A 23,768-nucleotide genomic window follows, 5' to 3' on the forward strand; every position below is an offset into this window, starting at 1 on the left:
ATTATGACTTGCATGCACATTGTATGAAGCCCTCAAGTGCTGTAAAGAGTGCCATAACAGGGCCCAGCACACAGGGAAAATTGTGGCTGTTGTATGCAAACTCAGACAAAAGTAAGGATTATCACCCTTCCATGTTAACAGAACCCACTGTTGAGGTTCTGAATCACACACCAAGAGCCAATGGAGTTGGAACTGTGAATCTCATGCATCAATCCAATTGACAGATGAGATGGTAACACCAAATCCAGGATTCAGAACACCTGGGGGATGTGCTTCCCCTATCAAAACACTGTCTGTTGGTGAGATTTGGGCTCTCATGCACTGATTTAGTCCACTGTTGTGATTGACTTGCATAGTTGAACTCAACCTACAAAAGGTGTTGACTCTTATACCTTTAACTGGAAAATGTCCCGGATTGTGAATTTCTGCTATTGACTGGGTCCAGGTATGCGTTTCATTGCTGTGCGTGTGAGCTGGGTTAAAAAATGAGTCACTATCTCACCTGTGGCTGCATCTACATATGACAGTCACAATTCCAAGCCTGGATTGCGTTTGCTTGTGAGATTTAGGACCTCACCAGTGAGCACTGTCTATGTGTGAGGGTAACAATTCTATCAGCTGGATGGGCATATGACAGTCACAATCTCACCTTTGTTCTGGGTCCTGTTGTAACACTGTATCACATGCTGGCTTCATACAATATGCCTCAGTATTGTAATACACTATTTCCTTTATTTAAGTAGGAGACCCAGGACCTTGCCTGTTGCCCTAAGCCTAGATACCAGAGTCAAAACCTATTCTCTTAGCTGGATCCAAGTATGACAGTCATCATCTCACCTTTGAGCTGTGACCATGTATATGTCACAATTTCACCTGTGGGCAGGAACTGAGAGTCATATCACCTGGGTGCTGGGTAAGTGATATGTCACAATTCTTACTTTGGGAAGAGTCCAGGCAACAGAGGAGAGACACATCACCTATATGACTGGCCCAGTGATGGGTGAAACTCTTCTCTGAGAGCCGGGCCCATTCAGGAGAGTCGTATCACCTAGCTGTTTGGCCAAGCAATATATCACAATGCCCCCTTTGCACAGGGCCAACACAGTACAGTTCCATGACCAGGGAGCTGGGTCCAGCTATATGTCACGATTCCTTTTGTGGAAAGTGTCCAGTTAGAGGAGCAGAGTCACATCACCTAGGCGATGGGCCTAGAGAGATGCCACAATGCCACTTGTGAGCTGGGCCCTGGGAGAAGAATAACATCACCCGGTGCTGGGCCCAGCAATATGTTGTGATCCCAACTGTAAAAAGGTTCCAGGCAAGAGAGGAGAACACATCATCACGCTGATAAGCCAAGAGATATTTCACAACCCCCCGGTGCACATGTCCCAGGCAGAAGACTCAAATTAGCTTTTCACTTAGGCCAGTAATGTCACAATGCTTCTTCAGGGCAGGGCCCAAACAAGATAGGACAGTCACGTCAGTAAGTGCTAGGCTTGGCGATATGTCATACCCTTACCTGTGGGCAGGGTCCAGGCAGGAGAGAAGATTTACATCACTTAGGTGCTCAGTAAAGAGATATATTACAATTCCTTTGAAGGAAGTGGCCAGACAAAATAGTCACATCACCTAGGGGCTTGGCCCAGGTATGAGTCACAAGATATCTGTGTCTTGAGCACAGAAGGACTATCAAATTACTAAGGTTCAAGGTAGAAGTGCATGTCACAATGACACCTGCAGGAAGGCCCAGGAATGGGACTCCCAATTACCCACATTTCCCCACTCCAGGTGTAAGAGTCAACAACTCCTGAGACTTAGGTCCATGTACATGAGTCACAATCTCAACAGTGGATTGCATCCTCTCATGAGAGCCCCAATCCCTTCTCCAAGCTGTCTCCCAGTAGGGGTGTCACAACCTCAGTGGTGTGCTGAATCCTGGTTAGAGGGCCCTCACTTCACCTGTGGACTGGACCTGTATATGAGAGTCAAAATTCCAACTCTTGACTGCCCCTGGGTATGAGATTCAGAACCTCAATCATGAGCTACGTACACTTGGACATGTGACAATTTCTACTTGTGGCTGTGTGCTCATACAGGATTCTCAATCTCACCTGTGTTCTGGGCCCTGTTATGAGAATCTCTGTACCCCCCACAGGGTTTATTCAGTATGCATGGGTGTCATAATCCTCTGTGATCTTCACACAAGTAGAAGACCCAGGACCTTATTCATGGCCCTCGGCCTATCTGTGAGAGTCAAAATCTCTCTCATTGGCTGGGCCTATGTGTAATGCCTGTAAGCTGGGTCAAAGTATATGTCACCATCTCAGCTGTGGGGATGCACGGGCAGGGGCAGTGGGAGTTGAGATGGGAGGAGGGTTGTGATGTCCTCTGTCAGGATGTAATTGTTATTGTTTTGGGGCTGTTTTTAGATACCGTCAAATAAAATAAATTTATATGTAAGTATGAAGTAACTTTATTCTAAAGTAAGGTTGTGGCCAGGCACAGTGGCTCATGCCTGTAATCCCAGCACTTTGGGAGGCCAAGGCAGGTGGATCACTTGAGGTCAGGTGTTCAGGAACAGTCTGGTCAACATGGTGAAACCCTCTTTCTACTAAGAATACAAAAATTAGCTAGGTGTGGTGGTGGGCACCTGTAATCCCAGCTACTCGGGAGGTGAAGGCAGGAGAATCGCTTGAACCCTGGAGGCACAGGTTGCAGTGAGCCGAGATCACACCACTGCACTCCAGCCTGGGTGACAGAGTGAGACTCTGTTTCAAATAAAATTAATAGTGTTGCAATGGGGGAAGCACCAAACATAATATCTGCATATGTCTCAAAAGTTAGGCTGAAAAGGGCTGTCATTCATATGGAGGAACAAGCAAGATTAGAAAGAAGGTGGGAGAGGAGGGCAGAATGGAGGGTGGCAAAATCAACGCAATAGAGAATGTTGCACCCTGAAGTCAGCCTGTTCTCGGAAGGGACGTGAAGAGGGGTTGTATGTTTGCTCAGACTGGAGGTGGAGCAGAGTCCGGGCTCTGGGGGAAAGACAGAAACTTAAGCAAAGTTTGCTTAACAGGTATTTTCTTGTGAACCCTGAAGACAAAATTAATTGTGTGTGAAGAACAATGGTAATGTGGAGTCTGTGAATCTGTGATATCTAAAAGAAGGCATATCATCTCAGTCATAATGCGAAGGATCTTTCTTTGCAGTAAGTTGTTCTTACAGAACACAAACTATTAGAGAGTTTTCTTCATTGTAGCTATTTGCCAGAACTCACTACCCACCCTGTCTTTCTCTCCCATTTTTCTGTGCCCTATACATTTTTTTTCCAGTTGGCATTTTCTGAATTATATTATTTATAATAACCTGGTAAAGTTCTATCAATTATTAAATTTGAGAGTTTTATCAAATTTATGATTAGTTTTATCAAATTATTAAACTTCAGGGAGAAGTTTAAAACAGCCCATAATTTATAGATAGCTGCTTATAGGCATAGATGGGCCTATGGTGCCTGTCACTGGCGTGTGCATTGGAGAGTGTATTGAGGAACTGAGTCCTCAAGTGGTCAGGTCTGTGGTGACTCTGGATTCTGTCAGAATTGAGTTGTTGAACACCCAGTTGGTGTTGAGGAGTTGGCTGGTGTCAGCAAATGCCATATATTTGGTCTAAAAAGAAAGACATCACTGAAGCCTTGGCTGGAAGGAGACTGTGAGTCTTTTGGGGAAGGGAGACTCTACTCTTCAGCACACAAGCTGCTGTGCTGTGAATTGTCCTGTGATTCCATGTCTCATCCGGGACATCTCAGAGGGAACTGAGAACTCAAAGGAAAGCGGTGCAGAGGGCAGACTCCTCTCCCCACCTCGCTGCTAGAAAGTGATTTCTGCACACTCACGCCCACGCACATTGGGCAGTGATGTAGCCACACTCCTCCCATGACAAGACTCCACCCTCAGAAATTGTGCTGAGAGAACTTCTGCTTCTAGAGTTTTCTGCCTATAGGCTACGTAAGTTCCCAGAGCACTCATGGTTTCTTTTTATGACCAGATCTTGAATCTGCACCAGTGACCTGTTTTCTACACTAGCCTAGGATTCTGGGTCATCCATCCCTCCCATCTGCCTGCACACACACATTTATAAGTCCTAGCTATCTTGCCTGGACCAGTCTCCGTAGCCCTAACCAGTCATTTCACCAACCGTGTACTGTTCCCTACCCATAGGTCTGTCTTTCTTTCTTTTCTTTTCTTTTCTTTTCTTTCTTTCTTTCTTTCTTTTTCTTTCTTTCTTTCTTTCTTTCTCTTTCTTTCTTTCTTCCTTCCTTCCTTCCTTTTCTCTTTCTTTCTTTCTTTCTTTCTTTCTTTCTTTCTTTCTTTCTTTCTTTCTTTCTTTCTTTTTCTTTCTTTCTTTCTTTTCTCTCTTTTTCTTTCTTTCTCTCTCTTCTTTCTTTCTCTTGTTTCTCTTTCTCTATCTTTTTTTTTCTTTCTTCCCTTCCTTCCTCCTTCCTTTCTCTCTTTCTCTCTTTCTTTCTTACCTTAGACTGAGTTTCACTCTTGTCACCCAGGCTGGAGTGCAGTGGCAGGATCTTGGCTCACAGTAACCTCTGCCTCCTGGGTTTGAGGGATGCTTCTGCTTCAGCCTCCCGAGCAGCTGGAATTACGAGTGCATGCGACCACACCTAACGAATTTTTGTATTTTTAGTAGAGGCAGGGTTTCACCATTTTGGCCAGGATGGTCTCAAACTCCCGACCTCAGGTGATCCACCCACCTCAGCCTCCACAAAGTGCTGGATTACAGGAGTGAGGCACTGTGCCCAGCCCTCATAGACTTTTTATATCAGGTTCTCTTATTCTACCTTTTTTTTTTTCCCCCAGAAACGCTCTTTCACAAACTCAAAACAACACCTCTGGTGTGTGTAAATACAAACCCTACTGGAAATCAAATGACGATGAGTTCAGGATAAATTTTTTGGACCTGCTTATTGTCAGCATAAATACAAAATAAAAATAAGACAATCATTCAACTTAAAAATTAAAAAAAGAATTTACTTTTTTTTTTTGGACTGAGTCTCGTCCTGTTGCCCAGGCTGGAGTGCAATGGCTCAATCTCAGCTCACTGCAACTTCCGCCTACTGAGTTCAAGCAATTGTGCCTCAGCCTCCGTAGTAACTGGGATTACAGGCGTGAGCCACCACATCTGGCTAATTTTTGTATTTTTAGTAGAGACAGGGTTTCACCATGTTGGTCAAGCTGGTCTCAAACTCCTGACCTCATGATCTGCCCGCCTTGGCCTCCCACAGTGTTGGGATTACAGGAGTGAGGCACCGTGCCCAGCTCTTCTTTTTAAAAAAAAATTTTTTTTGACTTAGATACCTTTTATATGTAAATTCTTTCTCTGCTTATCTTTTTTGTGTCTTTTAAGTATTTATGAAATCTATCTCTGCTCTAATTTTTATTCCTTTTTCTATTTCCTTCCTTCCTTCCTTCCTTCCTTCCTTCCTTCCTTCCTTCCTTCCTTCCTTCCTTCCTTCCTTCCTTCCTTTCTTTCATTCTTTCTTTCTTTCAATGGAGTTTCACTCTTGTCGCCCAGGCTGGAGTGCAGTGGTGTGATTTCAGCTTATGGCAACCTCCGCCTCTTAGGTTCCAGCGATGTTTCTGCCTCAGCCTCCTGAGTAGCTGGAATTACAGGCTCGTGCCACCAGGCCCGGCTAATTTTTGTAGTTTTAGTAGAGACGGGGTTTCACCATTTTGGCCAGCCTGATCTTGATCTCCTGACCTTAGGTGATCCACCCACCTCGGCCTTTCAAAGTGCTGGGATTACAGGCATGAGCCACCTAGCCCGGCCTTTTTTTTTTTTTTTTTTAATGCTAACATTGGGATTATTTAGTTGTTCTTTTTCAAGCATTTTGTGGATTAAAGTTATGTTTTTTATTGGACATCTTTTACTTTTTCTTGATATAGAACTATAGCACTATAAATTTGTGTTTTAGAACTGTTTCGTGGGTTTGTCTTTTTTTTTTTATCCCAGGAGTTACTGTATGTTGTTTCTATTTTCTTTTTTTGTCAACATGCTTTCTGATTTCCCTTTGGTTTTTCTGTTTGACCCATGGGTTGTTCAGGAATATGTTGTTTACTGTCTACATACTTCTGAGTTTTTAAATTTTTATTTGGCTATTGATTTCTAGTTTTATTAAATTATAATTTAAAAAGTTGATAAGGCCGGGTTCAGTGGCTTAAACCTGTAATTCCAGTACTTTGGGAGGCTGAAGTGGGTGGATCACCTGAGGTCAGGAGTTCAAGACCAGCCTGGTCAACATGGTGAAACCCTGTCTCTAGAAAAAATACAAAAATTAGCCGGGCATGGTGGCACATGCCTGTAGTCCCAGCTACTCGAGAGGCTGAGGCCCATGAATTGCTTGAGCCCTGGAGGTAGGTTTCAGGGAGCTGAGATTGTGCCATGCCACTCCAGCCTGCGTGATAGTGAGACTCTGTCTCAAAAAAAAGAGTATATTACATGAGTCCCCTAGACCTACAAGGTGCTGCTGAGGTCACCACTGGGCAGGGCATGAGAGGTATATTAGTCTTCTATTGCTCCATAACAAGTCCCCACAAATGTGGTGGCTTAGAACACACCCATTTACTAGCTCATGGTTCTGTAGAAGTTATGGTTCAGAGTCCAGAAGACTCCGCTGGGCTCTCTGCTTTGGTTTTCACAACGCTAAAGTCAGTGTATCAGACAGACTGGGCTCTCATTTAGACGTGCTGGGAAGAACCCACTTCTACACCCATTCTGGTTGTTGCCAATTTCCAATTCCTCATGGCTGTAGGACTGGGATCCTTGTTCCCTTGCTCGCTGCTAGCTAGGACCCACTCTCTGTAAGTAGATGTTTCCCCACATTTTACTCGATTTGTTCCCTCCATCTTCAAAGTCAGCAAAAGTGCATTGCATCTCCTGCCTACTCTGAATCTCTGACTTCTTCCTCTGCTGCTGGCAGAGGAAGCTCTCTAGAGGTGGGCTCTGAATTCTGATTTCCCTGGGAGATTTGCCTTTTGCACGGTTTGAGTGCACACATTTGTTAAAGATCTCACACCCACTCCGTTATTTCTTTGATCTCCTAGGGCATTCTGATGGTCATAGTGATTTTGAAGGCCCTCTGAATTGGGTCAGTCAGTGAACCTTCTTGCTGTCCCCATGAAGGGTCCCTGTTATGTCCCAACAACAGCCCAGATCTGGAACTCAGCCCTGTTCTATTCTTGGAACACCCATTGCTGTGGTGTTGGTGGGAGCAGCAGTGGATTCTAATGAGGGTTTGAGCCACCCCTCCATCCTCTTTCCAGTAGCACTGAGCATCTCACTTCTCAGAGCTCCTTCATCCTTGACTCTGTTTCTTCTCTCTCTTCCAGTGTCCCTTCTCTCAGTGCCTTACCTTGTCCCTGTTTCTCACAAGTCAGCCCTGTGTCTCCATTTTCTTGTGTACAGGGATTCCATTTTCCCCGCCGCCAGAGTAGATCTTTCACACTTCTGATGATTTGGCTAAGGCTTTGCTGTCACTGCCTGTAAGGATCTACCAGATTAAATCCTTAAATCAAGACCACCCTACTCCCAAGTCTTTGTCTTGCGATGGGAAGGAAGGTGAAGGTGGTTTCCTTGCTCCACTTTCCCCTGTTACGGATGGAATGAATGGAAGTACCCAGGACCACACAGGAACACCGAGGCTGGGGGAAGAGCATGCCCCAAGCAGGTTACAGGGAAGCAATGACCTGAAAGGGCGACTAGGAGGATGGAAACCATATCCTAACTGAGAGGAAAAAGGTTTTTTTGTTTTTTGTTTTGTTTTTCTTGAGACAGAGTCTCACTCTGTCATCCAGGCTGGAGTGCAGTGGTGCCGTCTTAGCTCACTGCTGCCTCAACCTCCCAGACTCAAGTGATCCTCCCACCTCAGCCTCCCAATAGCCAGGACTACAAGAGCATGCCTCCACGCCCAGCTAATTTTTAAATTTTTCTTAACGACGAGGTCTCCCTGTGTTGCCCAAGCTGGTCTATGACTCTTTCTTTTCTTCCTTCCTTCCTTCCTTCCTTCCTTCCTTCCTTCCTTCCTTCCTTCCTTCCTTCCTTCCTTCCTTCCTTCCTTCCTTCCTTCCTTTCTCTCTCTCTCTCTCTCTTTCTTTCTTTCTTTCTTTTCTTTTTTGCTTGTTTTGACACAGAGTCTGACTTTGTCACCCAAGCTGGAGTGGGACAGTGGGGCAATCTTGGCTCACCACAACCTCCTCCCAGATTCAAGTGATTCTCTTGCCTCAGCCTCCCAAGTACCTGGGATTACAGGCACACACCACCACTCCCATCTAATTTTTGTATTTTTAGTAGACACGGTGTTTTTACCATATTGGCCAGCTGGTCTCGAACTCCTGACCTCAGGCAATCTGCCTGCCTTATCATCCCAAAGTGCCAGGACTACAGGGGTGAACAAGCACGCCCGGCCTATGACTCTGTTTATTGGGCCCTGCCCTTAAGGTGTATTGTGACATACCTTTGGATTAATCACTTAGGAATGTGACTTACTTCTGTTCCCTAGGACCTGTCCACAGGCAGCAGTGAAACGATTTCTGAGCGCATCACAGGGGTAATGTGACTCTCCCCTTTTTGCCCTACCCCAAGTGAAGATTGTGACACGTCACCAGGCCCATTATCTAGGTGATATGACTCTTCTCTCCTGCTTGGGCCCTGATTACAAAGGGGATTGTGACAATCACTGGGCCCAGCACCCAGATAATATGACTTTCCCTTTCTGCCTGGGCGTCGTCTACAGAAAAGACTAAGACATATCACTGGGCCAAGCACCCACATGATGTCACTCGCCTGCCTGCATTCTGCCTACGGTGGGTATTGTGACAAATCCCTGGCCAAGAACCAAGGTAACATGACCCACCTACCTGGTTCCTGCCCACTGATGGGATTGCAACATATATGTAGGTCCAGCTCACAGGCATGACGATAACTGTTGTACAAGGACCCAGCCAATAAGGGAGATTTTTACTCATAGTTAGGCTTATTACAACAGGTATGCTCCTGGATATTCTACATATAGAGAGGTCACAGACTATTAGGACGCTCATGCATATTTTATAAAGACCTTGGGTGGTACAAAGATGTTGTCACAGGCCAGTGCACAAGTGAAATTGTGACTCCCATAGGCACACCCAGCCAGTAATTAAGATTTCACCCTCAACGCATGCATACAGCCCACTCTTGAGGTTCTCAGTCTCACACCTGGGAGATTCACTCTGTCACCCAGGATGAAGTGCAGTGGCACCATCTCTGCTCACTGCAACCTCCACCTCCCGGGATCGTGATTCTCTTGCCTCAGCTCTTGGACAAAACTTCAGCACTCCTGCTCGGGTGTCTGCCCTACTAAGACACTGTGTGCAGGTGGAGTTGAGGCTCTTATGTATGGACCTGTCTACTGTTGAGATTGCGAATTGCATGCGTAGACTCAACTCACAGGAGGTGTTGACTCCCATACCTTCAGCTGGGACATGTGCAGGATTAGAAATTTTATTTCTGGATCTTTGTGCAAGTGCGATTGTGACATATACCTTTGCCTAGCATCTGATTGCTTTTACTTTTTTGCCTGGGCCCAGCCTATAGTTGAAATTGTGACATATACTTGGGCTACATAGGTGATGTGATGCTCCTGCCTGGACCCTGCCTTGAGGAGAAATTGTTTCCTATCTCTGGGCCAATCACCTGGTGATGTGACTCTTTCCTTCTTTCTAGGCCCAACTTATAGAAGGCATGGTGACAGATCTCTGGGAGATGTGACTCTACGCTCCCGGCTGGGCCGAGCCCCACTGAAAATTGTGACATATTACTAAGCCCATAAACTAGGTGACATGACTCTGCTCCCTGGCCTAAGCCACAATTAAAGGGGACATTGAGACATATTGCTGTGCCCAGAACCTATGTGATGTGACTCTCCTTTCCTGCCCAGGCTACGCCTACAAAAGAAATCGTTACATATCACGGAACCAAGATCCCAGTTGATGTAACTCTCCTCCTGGGCCCTGTTCACAGGGGAAATATTGGCATATTCCTAGCCTAGCACCCAGGTGTTGTGAACTTCTGCGTGGTCCCTGACCGTATGTGAGATTGTGACATATACCTCAGCCCAACTCACAGGCATAATGATGACTGTCTTACCTGGACCAAGACAATAGAAAAGGTTTTGATTCTTCTTAATAGGCTTATGGAAATAGGCTATTTACTGGGTCTTTTACTTGTAGAAAGGTCAGAGATTACAACACTCGTGCATATTTTTTTCTTTTTTTCTTTTTTTTTTTTTTGAGACGGAGTCTTGCTTTGTCACCCAGGCTAGAGTGCAGTGGCCGGATCTCAGCTCACTGCAAGCTCCGCCTCCCAGGTTCACGACATTCTTCTGGCTCAGCCTCCCGCGTAGCTGGGACTACAGGCGCCCGCCACCTCGCCCGGCTAGTTTTTTGTATGTTTTAGTAGAGACGGCGTTTCACCATGTTAGCCAGGATGGTCTCGATCTCCTGACCTCGTGATCCGCCCGTCTCGGCCTCCCAAAGTGCTGGGATTACAGGCTTGAGCCACCGCGCCCGGCCTACTCGTGCATATTTTATAAAGTTCCTGAGTGGCACAGAGAGTGTCATAACAGGGCTCAGCACGCAGGTGGGATTGGGACTCTCATAGGCACAGCCAACAGTGAGGGTTGTCACTTTGCCACATGGACACAGCCCAGTCACTGCTGAGGTTCTGAATTTTACACTCAGAGAGAGTCAAAAGTTGGAACTGTGACTCTTACATGTGAATTTGTTCCACAAAAAAAGATGATGACTCTCAAATATTCAGCACACGTGTGAGGCTGTTCCTATTCTACCAGGAAAAAGTCTGCAAGGGTCTTGGGGCTCTCATGCAGGAGTCCAGTTAACCACTGAGATTCTGACTTGCAAACTTGTACCCAACTCACAAGTGTTTACTCCCATACTTGGTGTTGGGACCAATGTGAGATTGCGAATCTAATCTCTGGACATTCCTGCAGGTGTGATTGTGACATATACCTTTGCCCAGCTCATGAGATTTGATAATTTTGCCTGGATAAAATACACAAGACAGTGACACATATTTGGGCCACACACTTTGGTGATATTACTCGTCTGTCTTGGCCCTTTTCTTAGGGGAAATTTGGACATATCTCTGGGCCTATCACCTGGGTTGTGTTACCATCTTTTTCTGCCTGAAAGTGGCCCACAGGGGAAATCATAGTATATTTTTAGACCCACCCCTAGGTGATGTGACTCTTCCCTTCTGCCTGGGTCCTGCTTCCAGTAAGAATTGTAATATATCGCTGGATCCTGCACCCAAATGATGTTACCCTCCTGCCTGGGCCATGCCTAGGGTGGGCATTGTGACATTTCTGGACCCAACATTTAAGTGATCTGAGTATCCTCTTATGTTCACAGCATGCATTGTAACATATCACTAAGCCCAGCGTTCAGGTGATATGGCTTTCTTGCCATGGCACTGCACACAAGGAGAATGTTGACATATCCCTGGCCCCAAATTCAGATGATATGACTGTTTCACCTGATCCACACTCTGAAGTGAAATTGTTACATATACCCAGGCCCAGTTAGCGGACATGATGATGACTCTCATGCGTAGACCCAGCCAATACAACAGATTTTTTACTCTCCTGGCTAGACTTAGGGACACAGGTAAGGGTCTGGCTTTTCTTATAAAATGTCATGGGAAATTATGACACAAATATTTTATAGAGTCCATGAGTTTTATGAGCTGTGTCACAATGCAGTCCAACACGCAGGTGAGATTGAGACTCTCATAGGCACATCCAGCCAACAATGGGATTATCACTCTTAAACCTAGACACAGCCCACTGGTGAGGTTATAAATATCACATATGGTTGCAGACCACACTTGGAATCATGACTGTCGTGTGTGGATTTGGCCACAGGTGGAAGAGGAAGTCATTTCTCGACTAACTCAAAGGCACAGTGTTGTCTTTTATATTTGGACCAAGCTAATAGAAGAGACATTGAGTCTCATTGTTACACTTGGGAAAATGGGTATGGTTCTGGGTTTTACAAAGGTCACAAAAAATCACAACACTCATGTGTACAGTATAATGCCCTATGGTGGTACAGAGAGTGTCCACACAGCCCAATACAAAGTTCAGACTTATTCTCACATGCACAGCCAGCTGACAGTAAGAATTGTCACCCACACACAGGGACAGATCCCATTAGTGAGGTCCTGACTTTGCCTTGTGGACACAGTTCACAGTCCAAATTGTGACTGTCATATGTGGATCTGACCACAAGTAAGATTGTGACTCATTTCTGGACCCAGCTCACAAACATGGTGATGACTCTTATATCTGGACCCAGACAAGAGAATTATGTTGACTTCTGCCTGGGCTTAGGGTAATGGGTAAGATCTTGGATCCATAGAAACATAAAGTTCTCAGAGCAGAATTCCACTCTCAAGCATGTTGTGTGAAGATCTCAGATGGTACAAAGAGTGTCATAACAGAACCAAAAACAGAGAAGAAATTGCGAATCTCATGGGGATACCCAGCCAGTAATAAGCATAGTCACTCTCCCATATAGACACAGCTCACTGTTGAGGTTCTGAATCTCACACCCAGAGGCTATGAAAAGTTGAAAGTGTGACTCACATACATGCATCTGGTCAACAGGTAAAATAGTGACTCTGAGACCAAGTTTCTGCACCCTAGTGAGGCTATGCCTACTTATGGGGACACCGTTTGCAGCTGGAGATGGAGCTCTTGTGCACGGATCCTGTCCAGTGTTAAGACTGTGTCTTGTGTATTTGGATGCAACTCACCAAAGGTGATGACTCTCAGACCCGAAGCTGGGAAATATGTAGAATTCTGAATTTTATTCCTGGGCTTTCCCGCAGGTGTGATTGTGGCATATACTTTCACACAGCACCTAATTTATTTTACTAATTTGCTTGGGCCCAGCCAATAGTTGGGACTGTGACATATACTTGGATCAAGTACCTAGGTGATGTAACTCTCCAGCCTGGGCCTTACCACAGGGTGCATTGTGACATATCTTTGGACTTACCACCTATGTGATGTGACTCTACTGTCTTGCCTCATCTTGGCCTCCATTGAGAATTGTGGCATATTGCTGGGCCCAGTACTTAAGTTATGTGACTCTTCTTTGCTGCTTGTGCTTTTAGAAGGGATTGTGACATATTGCTGGGCCAAGAACGTAGGTGATGTGACTCTCCTGCCTTGGCCCTGCCTTCAGGAAAAATTGTGACATGACTCTGGGTTTATTACCAAGGCGATGTGACTCCCATCTCCTGTGTGGGCAAGCCCAAAAGGGTCACTGTGACATACTTCTGGACACCTCACAGAAATGGTATAACTTTTCTCTCATTCCAGGACCCTGGTCTCATTAGAAATTGTGAAATACCTGTGGGCCTATAACCTAAGTAATGTGACTCTCCTGTCCTGCATGGATCCTGCTGACAGGCAAGTTCATGACATTTGGCTGGATCCATCACCTAGGTAATGTGACTCTCCTTTCCTTCACATGCCCTGCCACCGGTGAAGATTGTGACGAATCATGGGCCAATCAGCTGTGTGATGTGACTGTGTGCTTTTTCCTGGGTCCCGCTAACAGGGAGCATTGTGACATTGCCAGGCTCAGCAGCTAGGTAATGTGACTCTTCTTACTCTCTGGCCCCTACTTACAGAAGGGATTGTGAAATACTGCTGAACCAAGAACTCGGATGATGTGACTCCCCTGCCTGTGCCCTGCCTACAGTGGGCATCATGACATATCACTGGGTCTAGCACCCAGGTGATGTGACTCTACTATTTTGTTCTTGCTGGCAGGTGAAATTGTGGCACATACCTGGGTCCAGATCACAGGCACAATGATGACTCTCTTACCTGGACACAGCCAGTGGGAGATATTTTGACTTGTGTAGCCAGGCTTAGGCCACAGGTAATGTCCCGGGTCTCCTACTTGTACAAATTTCACAGAACATTACAACCATCAGGACTATCATAGAAAGCCCTAGAGTGATAGAGAGAGTTTATAACAGGGCCTAGCTAACAGGTGAGATTGTGACTCTTGTATGCAGACCCAGCCGACAGGATCTTCATTCTCACACATAAATAGAGCCTATGAATGAGGCATTTAATCTCACACATAAAAACAGTTGCAAGTTGGAATTGTCACTCTCACATGTGGATCTGGTTTCCAGCTGGTTTGGTGGCTGTCGAACCATGGTCCAGCAGACCTGTGAGGCTGTGAGTTCCCTATCAGAACACAATCTGCAGGTGAGACTGGGGCTCTTATGCACGGATTTGTGCATTGTTGAGACTGTAACTCCTTTGCTTGAACCCCACTCACAGGAGGGGTTGCCTCTCACACATGAAGCCAGGACTTGTGTGAAACTGTGAAACTCATTTCTATACATTCTCAAGTGTGTGATTGGGAAATATACCTTTGCCCAGAACCTGAGTGATTTGACTCTTTCCTAGGCCCAGCCCACAGATAAAATTGTGACATATACCTGCACCAGTCACCTAAGTAATGTGAAACTCCTTTCTGGGCTCTGCCTGCCAAGGGCGTTTTTACATTTCATTGCGACCAGCAGTCACCCAGGTGCTGTGACTCCCCTGCCTGCTCCCTGCCTACAAAGAGCATTGTGACTTATTTCTGGGTTCATTACATAGATGATGTGACTTCATTCTACTGCCTTGGCTCTGCGCTTAGAGTGCATTGTGACGTTTAGCTGGGTACTGCACCCAGGTAATGTGACCCTCCTGAGTTCTTCCTACAAGAAGCAGTGGAACGTATCACTTAGCCCAGCACCTAGGTGATGTGATTCCCCTCTCTTACCTGGTTCCTGCCCACTGGAGAGATTGTGACCCATTGCTGAGCCCATGACCAAGGTGATGTCACTCTCCTGCCTTGGCCGTGCCCATGGGGGCCACTGTGACACATGTCTAGGCTAATTACTTAGGTGAAGTGAGTCCCCTTTCCTGCCTAAGCTCTGCCTACAGGGGGGATTTTGATATCTCACTGGGCCCATCAGTCAGGTGATATGATTCTTTTGCCAGGGTCCCACCTGCAAGGGGGATTGTGATGTATTTCTGGACCAGCACCCAGGTGATGTGTCTTTTCTGTCCTCTCCATCCCCACAGGTTGTATTGTGCCATACACCTGGGACCCAATTATAAGCACAATGACGAATCTTTTATCTGGAATCAAGACATGTGCAGGATGGTGGGACTTATCACTGGACCTTTCCCAGTGTTATTGTGACATATAACTTCGTCCAACGTGTGAGTAATTTGACTCTCCAGATGGCGCAGTTCACAAATAAAATTGTGACATATACCTGGGCCAAGAACCAAAGAGGTGTGACTCATGTGCCTGGGCACTGCTCTCAGAAAGATAGTGACATTACACTGCACCCAGCACCTAAGAGATGTGATTCTCCACTTCTACATGGGGCCTGCCTACAGCGAGACTTCTGACATATCAATGGGTTCAGCACTCAGGTGATATGACTTTCATTTTTCTTCCTGGGCCCTGCCCACATGGATAATTGTGACATATCAGTGGCTCCAACAATCAGGTGATGAGACTCTCTCATCTGGGATCTGTCAAAAAAGGGCATTCTGACATATTTCTTTTGCTTCCCACCCCCCCCCCCCAGGACAGAGTCTTACTCTGTCGCCCAGGCTAGAGTGTAATGGTGCGATCTTGGCTCACTGCAACCTTCACCTCGAAGGTTATAGTGATTCTCTTGCCTCAGCCTCCTAAGTAGCTGGGACTACAGGCATGCACCACCATGCCAAGATAATTTTTTGTATTTTTAGTAGAGACAGGGTTTCACCATGTTGGGCAAGCTAGTCTCGAACTCCTGACCTGTTGCAGGAAGTCAGGGACCCTGAACAGATGGACCAACTGGAGCCGTGACAGAGGAACATAAATTGTGAAGATTTCATTTTAATATGGACATTTATCAGTTCCCAAATAATTTCTTATGCCTGTCTTTAATCTCTTAATCCTGTTATCTTCGCAAGCTGAGGATGTACGTCACCTCAGGACCACAGTGATAATTGTGTTAACTGTAAAAATTGATTGTAAAACATGTGTTTGAACAATATGAAATCACTGCACCTTGAAAAAGAACAGAATAACAGCGATTTTTAAGAAACAAGGGAAGACAACCATAAGGTCTGACTGCCTATGGGGTCAGGCAAAAAGACCCATATTTTTCTTCTTGCAGAGAGCCTATAAATGGACGTGCAAGTAGGAGAAATATCGCTAAATTCTTTTCCTGGCAAGGAATATTAATATTAATACCCTGGGAAAGGAATGCATTCTTGGGGGTAGGTCTATAAACGTCCGCTCTGGGAATGTCTGTCTTATGTGGTTAAGGACTGAGCTACGCCCTGTCCTCCTGTAGTACCCTCAGCCTTACTAGGGTGGGAAAAAACTCCACCCTGGTAAATTTGTGGTCAGACCAGTTCCCTGCTCTTGAAACCTGTTTTTTGTTATTTCAGATGTTTATCAAGACAATATGTGCACCACTGAACATAAACCCCTATCAGTAGTTCTGCTTTTGTCCTTTGTCTTATGATCTTTGTTGGACCCTTATCAGTAGTTCTGCCTTTGCCCTTTGCCTTGTGATCTTTGTTGGACCCTTATCAGTATTTCTGATTTTGCCCTTGTCCTGTTCCCTCAGAAGCATGTGATCTTTGTTAGACCCTCATTAGTAGTTCTGCATTTTGCCCTTTGAAGCATGTGATCTTTGTACCTGTTCACTGTTCTTACACCTCCTCACCTTTTGAAACCCTTAATAAAACTTGCTTGTTTTGAGACTCAGGGGGCATCACGGTCCTACCAATATGTGATGTCACCCCCAGCAGCCCAGCTGTAAAATTCCTCTCTTTATACTGTCTCTCTTTATTTCTCAGCTGGCCGACACTTACGGAAAATAGAAAGAACCTACATTGAAATATTGGGGGTGGGTTCCCCAGTACTGAGCTCAAATGATCCACCTACCTCAGCCTCCCAAAGTGCTGGGAATACAGGCATGAGCCATCACGCCTGGCGTGACATATTTCTAAGCTCAGCACCCAAGTGCTATGACTGTCCTAACTGGGCCCTCCCTACAAGGAGAATTGTGACATATCCCTGGGCCCAGTACTTAGGCCACATGACCCTCCTTTTTACCTAGGCCCAGCCCACAAAAGTAATTTTGACATATCACTGGGCCCAGCATCCAAGAATTGTTATTCTTCTGCCTAGGCCCTGCCAACAGAGATACATTTCCCATATCCCTGCTTCAGCACTAGGTGGTGTAACATGTTTTCTTGTCCACACCCACAGGTGTGATTTTGACATATACCTTCTCCTAGCATCTGAGTGATTTGCCTCTTTAGCCTGGGCTAATTCTACAAATAGAATTGTGACATATACCTGGCACAGGCACCTAGGTTATGTAACTCATGCCTTGGTGGTATCCTCAAAGGGGATTGTAATATATCACTGAACCAAGCACCTGGGGATGTGGCCCATGTCTTTTTCCCTGGGCCCTGTCCCAGTGGGGATTGTAAATATCCTTGGGCACTGTATCCATGTGATGTGACTCTCCTGCCTAAGCTCTTCACACAGAGGCATTGTGACATCTCTGGGCCCATCCCTTAGATGGTGTAATTCTCCTTTTGTGCCCAAGTGCTGCCTTCAGGAGGGATTGTGACATATGCCTGGACCAAGCACCTGGGTGATGTGACACTCATGCATGAGTCATGCAAATATCCCTAAGGGGATATTTTTACATGTTGCTGAACTCAGCCTCTAGGTGATGTGACTCTACTCCCCTGCCTGGACCCTGTCCACAGCAGGCACTGGAACATTTCACTTCGCTCAGCACCAAGATGTTACTCTCCTACCTGGACCTCTCCCGCAGGGGACACCTAGATGATGTGATTTTTCTTCCTGGTTCCTGCCCAGAATTCAAATGGGACATATACCTGGTCCCAAAACACAGGTAAGGTAATAACTCTCATACCTAGACAAAGACAATAGAGAGATTTTGACTCTTGTACCTAGGCTTGGAACAATGGGTACAAATTCCTGGTCCAGCTCCCAGGTGATGCGACCCTCCTACCTGGTCAGTTCTCGCAGGTGGGATTGTGACCTATGTTTGGACTCAGCTCACAGGCATGGTGATGACTCTCATACCTGGACTTAGCCAACAAAAAAGTTGACTCTTGTACCTCAAAATAGAAAATCAGGTAAGATCATGGGTCCATACCAGAATGAAGGTCTCAGAGCTGATTGCAACTTTCATGCATATCATATAAAGCTCTCCAGTGGTATACAGGGTGTCATAACAGAGCCCAGCACACAGCTATGATTGTGACCTGACCCTCATATGTACACCCAGGTGACTGTAAGGATTGTTAAACTACCACACAAACACAGCCCACTGTTGAGGTTCTGAATTCATAACCAGAGATAGTCAAAAGTTCGAACTGTGACCCTTGTATGTGAATGCAGTCCGCAGGCTGGATGGTGACTCACACCAGGATTAAACACACCTAATAGGCTGTGATTTTTCTACCAAGACACAGTGTGCAGGTGTGATTGGGGCTGTCATGCACAAACCAAATGCTGTGTAGAATGTGACTCGTGTATTTGAACCCAACTCACGGGAGATGTTGACTCTCATACCTGGAGCTGAGATATGTGCTGGATTGTGAATCTCATGTCTGGATTTTACCAAAGGTGTGATTGTGACATATACCTTTGTCTAATATCTGAGTAATATGACTCTCATGTGTGGGCCCAGCATGCATCAGATGGGATTGTTACATACACCTGGGCCAAGCACTTAGGTGATGTGACTCTCCTGCCAGGGCGAGCCCTGTACTATGGAGGATTTTAATATATTGCTGTACTCAGCACCTAGGTGATGTGATTTTTCTTCCTGGTTCCTGCCCAGAGTTCAAATTGTGATATATCTGGGCTCAAAACACAGGTAAGGTAATAACTCTCATACCTGGACCAAGACAATAGAGAGATTTTGCCTCTTGTGACTGGGCTTAGAACAATGGGTATGCCCAGGGTCTCCTACTTGTACAAAGTACACAGAAGATTATGACACTAACAGATATCATATAAAGCCCTCAGGCTGTACACAGAGTGTCATAGCAGGGCTTAACACAGAGATAAGATTACTCCTCTCCTGTGCACACCCAGCTGACAGGATTGTCACCCTCACACACGGACAGAGACCAATGGTGAGATCCTGAATCTCAGTTGTAGGCAGAGTCTAGAGTTGGAATTGTGCCTATTGCGTGTAGATCCAGCCACAGATAAGATGGTGACTCATTTCTGAACCCAGCTTACAGGCAAGGTGATAACTTTCATACTTGAGCCCAGCCAGTAAGAGAAGCATTGACTCTTGTGCCTGGGCCTAATTAAGGCCATGGGCAGTATCATGGGATTATATCACCACTAAAGTTTCTGAGCAGACTCACACATACCCTATGGAACTCTCTGTGGTACAAAGAGTGTAATAACAGGGCCTAGCGCACAGGTGAGATTGTTACCCTGCTACGTACACCCAGCCAACAATAAGGATTGTCATCCTCTCACATAACCACAGCTCACTAATACGGTTCTGAATTTTACATCTGAAGGAAGTTGAAAGATGACATTGTGACTCTTCTATGTGGATCTGGTCCACAGTTAGGAGAGTGACTCTCAAACCAAGATTCAGCAAAACTGTGAGCATGTGGCTGCCCTACTGAGACGCTGTTCACAGGTGGAGCGGAGGCTCTCCTTCGTGGATTTTGTCCATGATTGAGATTCAGTCTCTCATACTTGGACACAACTCACAGAAGGTGTTGACTCTTACAGCTGAACCCTGAAATGTGTGGGATTATGAATCTTATTCACAGACCTTCCTGCAGGTGTAACATATACTTTTACCCAGCAGCTGATTGATTTTTCTGTTCTGTGGAAGCCTAGCCAACAATTGGGAGTTCAGATTCTGAAATATACCTGAACCAGGCCCCTAGGTGAATGTCACTCTCCAACCTGGGCTCTGCCCACAGCGGACATAGTGACATGTCTCTGGGCCCATCACCTATATGATGTGGCTCTACTTTCTTACTTATGTTCTGCCTCCATTAAGGATTTTGACATGTCACTGAGCTCACCAGTTTGGAATATGACTCTCCTCTATTGCCTGTGCTCTGCTAACCAAATGATTGTGATATACAGCTAGGTAATGTGACTTTCTTTTGCTACCTCTGCCCTTTCTACATAAGGGATGGTAGTGCCACTGGGCCAAGCATCCAGGTGTTCCTCTTCTGCATGAGCCCTGTTCTCAGGAGAAATTGCAATATATCTTTGGGCCAATCATCAAAGTGAAGTGACTCCAACCCAAATGATACAACTATTTTTCCTGGGTTCTTATTACAGAAGGCATTGTGAACATTGTGAAATATCTCTAGACCCATCAGCTAAGTGATGTGACTCTTCTTTCCTGCCTGATCCCTGCCCCCAAGAGGCATTGTGACATAGCACTGGCTCCAGCTTCTAGGTAATGTAACTGTCCTGCTTGGCCTTGCCCACAGAGGGCATTGTGACATATTGCTGGCCGAGCACATAGGTGATGTGACCCTCCTGAATTGTCTCTGCACTCAGGAGATTTTGACCCTGCCCAAAGTGGCAATTGTGACATATCTCTGGCCAGCACCCAGGTGATGCAACCCTTGTGCCTGGTCTCTCTCCACAGTTGGAATTGGGAAACACACATGGGCACAGCTTACGGGTGGACTGATGACTCATCTGGAGATATATTGACTCTTGTAGTTAGTCTTAAGGCAAAAACTAAGGTCCTGGGTCTTCAAATTGCAGTATAGTCACAGAGAACTATGATTTCCATGCACATTGTATGAAGCCCTCAAGTGCTGTAAAGAGTGCCATAACAGAGCCCAGCACACAGGGAAAATTGTGGCTGTTGTATGCAAACTCAGACAAAAGTAAGGATTATCATCCTTCCACATTAACAGAACCCACTGTTGAGGTTCTGAATCACACACCAAGAGCCAATGGAGTTGGAACTGTGAATCTTATACATCAATCCAATCAACAGATGAGATGATAACACCAAGTCCAGGATTCAGAACACCTGGGGGATGTGCTTCCCCTATCAAAACACAGTCTGTTGGTGAGATTTGGGCTCTCATGCACTGATTTAGTCCACTGTTGTGATTGACTTGCATAGTTGAACTCAACCCACAAGAGGTGTTGACTCTATACCTTTAGCTGGAAAATGTCCCGGATTGTGAATTTCTGCTATTGACTGGGTCCAGGTATGAGTTCCATTGCTATTCCTGTGAGCTGGGTTCAAAAATCAGTCACTATCAGGCTGGGCACGGTGGCTCAAGCCTGTAATCCCAGCACTTTGGGAGGCCGAGACGGGCGGATCACGAGGTCAGGAGATCGAGACCATCCTGGCTAACACGGTGAAACCCCGTCTCTACTAAAAAATACAAAAAACTAGCCGGGCGAGGTGGCAGGCGCTTGTAGTCCCAGCTACTCGGGAGGCTGAGGCAGGGGAATGGCGTAAACCCGGGAGGCGGAGTTTGCAGTGAGCTGAGATCTGGCCACTGCACTCCAGCCTGGAGGACAGAGCGAGACTCCGTTTCAAAAAAAAAAAAAAAAATCAGTCACTATCTCACCTGTAGCTGCATCTACATATGACAGTCACAATTCCAAGTCTGGATTGAGTTTGCATGTGAGATTTAGGACCTCACCAGTGAGCACTGTCTATGTGTGAGGGTGACAATTCTATCAGCTGGATGTGCATGACAGTCACAATCTCACCTTTGTTCTGGGTCCTGTTACGACACTGTATCACATGCGGGCTTCATACAATATGCCTCAGTATCGTAATACACTATGTCCTTTATTTAAGTAGGAGACCCAGGACTGCTGTCCCAAGTCTAGATATCAGAGTCAAAATCTGTTCTCTTAGCTGGATCTAAGTATGAGAGTCATCATCTCACCTTTGAGCTGTGACCATGTATATGTCACAATTTCACCTGTGGGCAGGAACCAGACATGGGAGTCATATCAGCTGGGTGCTGGGTAAGTGATACAACACAATTCTTACTTGGGCAGGGTCTAGGCAACAGAGGAGAGACACATCACCTATATGACTGGCCCAGCGATGGGTGAAAATCTTCTCTGAAAGCCGGGCCCATTCAGGAGAGTCTAGCTTATGATAATAACAATTCAACTTTGATGTATAGAAAGACTCAACAATGTTACTCTCTTCAATACATGATTTTTATTACACTACATTTTTTATATTGTGCATTTCATAATAAATTGTTTAAGCTATCTGTATTTTTAATACTTTTGCCTCGTATCTTTTATCCCTGAGTTAAAAGTAATTCATGCACCACCATTACAGGCATCATTAGTATTTTACTCATTTTTCTCCACCTGTACCTAAATAATGATACAATTTAATTCCAATATTTATTTTATATATAATTAATCTCACAGTATTATAAAAAATACTGTTTTTGCTTTGCTATATTATTTTCTTGTGTTCATATGGCTATATTATAGATCTTATAATTTGTGTAACAGCAAGAATATATTAATAACAGAAATAACTTTACCTAGTATCTTTTAAATACTTATTAATTAAAAGGTTCCATTTTCAACTGGGCACGGTGGCTCACATGAGCTGGTGGCTCACATGAGCTGGTGGCTCACGCCTGTAATTCCAGCACTTTGGGAGGCTGAGGCAGGCGGATCACAAGGTCATGAGATCGAAACCATCCTGGCCAACATGGCGAAACCCCGTTTCTACTAAAAATACAAAAATTAGCTGGGCATGGTGGCATGCACCTGTAGTCCCAGGGTGGCATGCGCCTGTAGTCCCAGCTACTTGGGAGGCTGAGGCAGGAGAATCGCTTAAACCCGGGAGGCAGAAATTGCAGTGAGCCGAGATAATGCCACTGCCCTTCAGCTTGGGCAACAGAGCAAAACTCTGTCTCAAAAAAAAAAAAAAAGGTTCTATTTTCATTAGACTTTTACTAATTCTTCTAATATATTTTTTGTGAAAATTTACCGCTATACATTGCATGCCAATAATTTAAAATGCCAGATTTTCATAAGTTCATAGTCACATTTGAAAACCGTAGTTATTTAAAAAATTATATTCTGATACATCTATGGTAATATTCAGTATTTCAACATGTTTTATTTTTGTTTTTAACTCCATTTTACTTCATGGTTTTTTCATATAGGTTCCTTTTGATTATTTAATTGTATTTTGGTTTTAACCTTACATTTATGATTTGGATGGTAATTTTTCACTCTGAATTATTTATAAAAATGTGGTGTTTAAGAGGGCCGGGCGAGGTGGCTCACACCTGTAACTCCAGCACTTTGGGAGGCCGAGGCAGGTGGATCACCTGAGGTCAGGAGTTCGAGACCAGCCTGACCAACATGGAGAAACCCCATCTTTACTAAAAATACGAAATTAGCCAGGCATGGTGGCACAAGCCTGTAATCCCAGCTACTTGGAAGACTGAGGCAGGAGAATCATTTGAACCTGGGAGGCGGAAGTTGCGGTGAGCCAAGATCATGCCATTGCTCTCCAGCCTGGGCAACAAGAGTGAACTTCCATCTAAA

Source organism: Macaca nemestrina, chromosome 4, assembly GCF_043159975.1.
Source record: "Macaca nemestrina isolate mMacNem1 chromosome 4, mMacNem.hap1, whole genome shotgun sequence".
Lineage (NCBI taxonomy): Eukaryota > Metazoa > Chordata > Mammalia > Primates > Cercopithecidae > Macaca > Macaca nemestrina.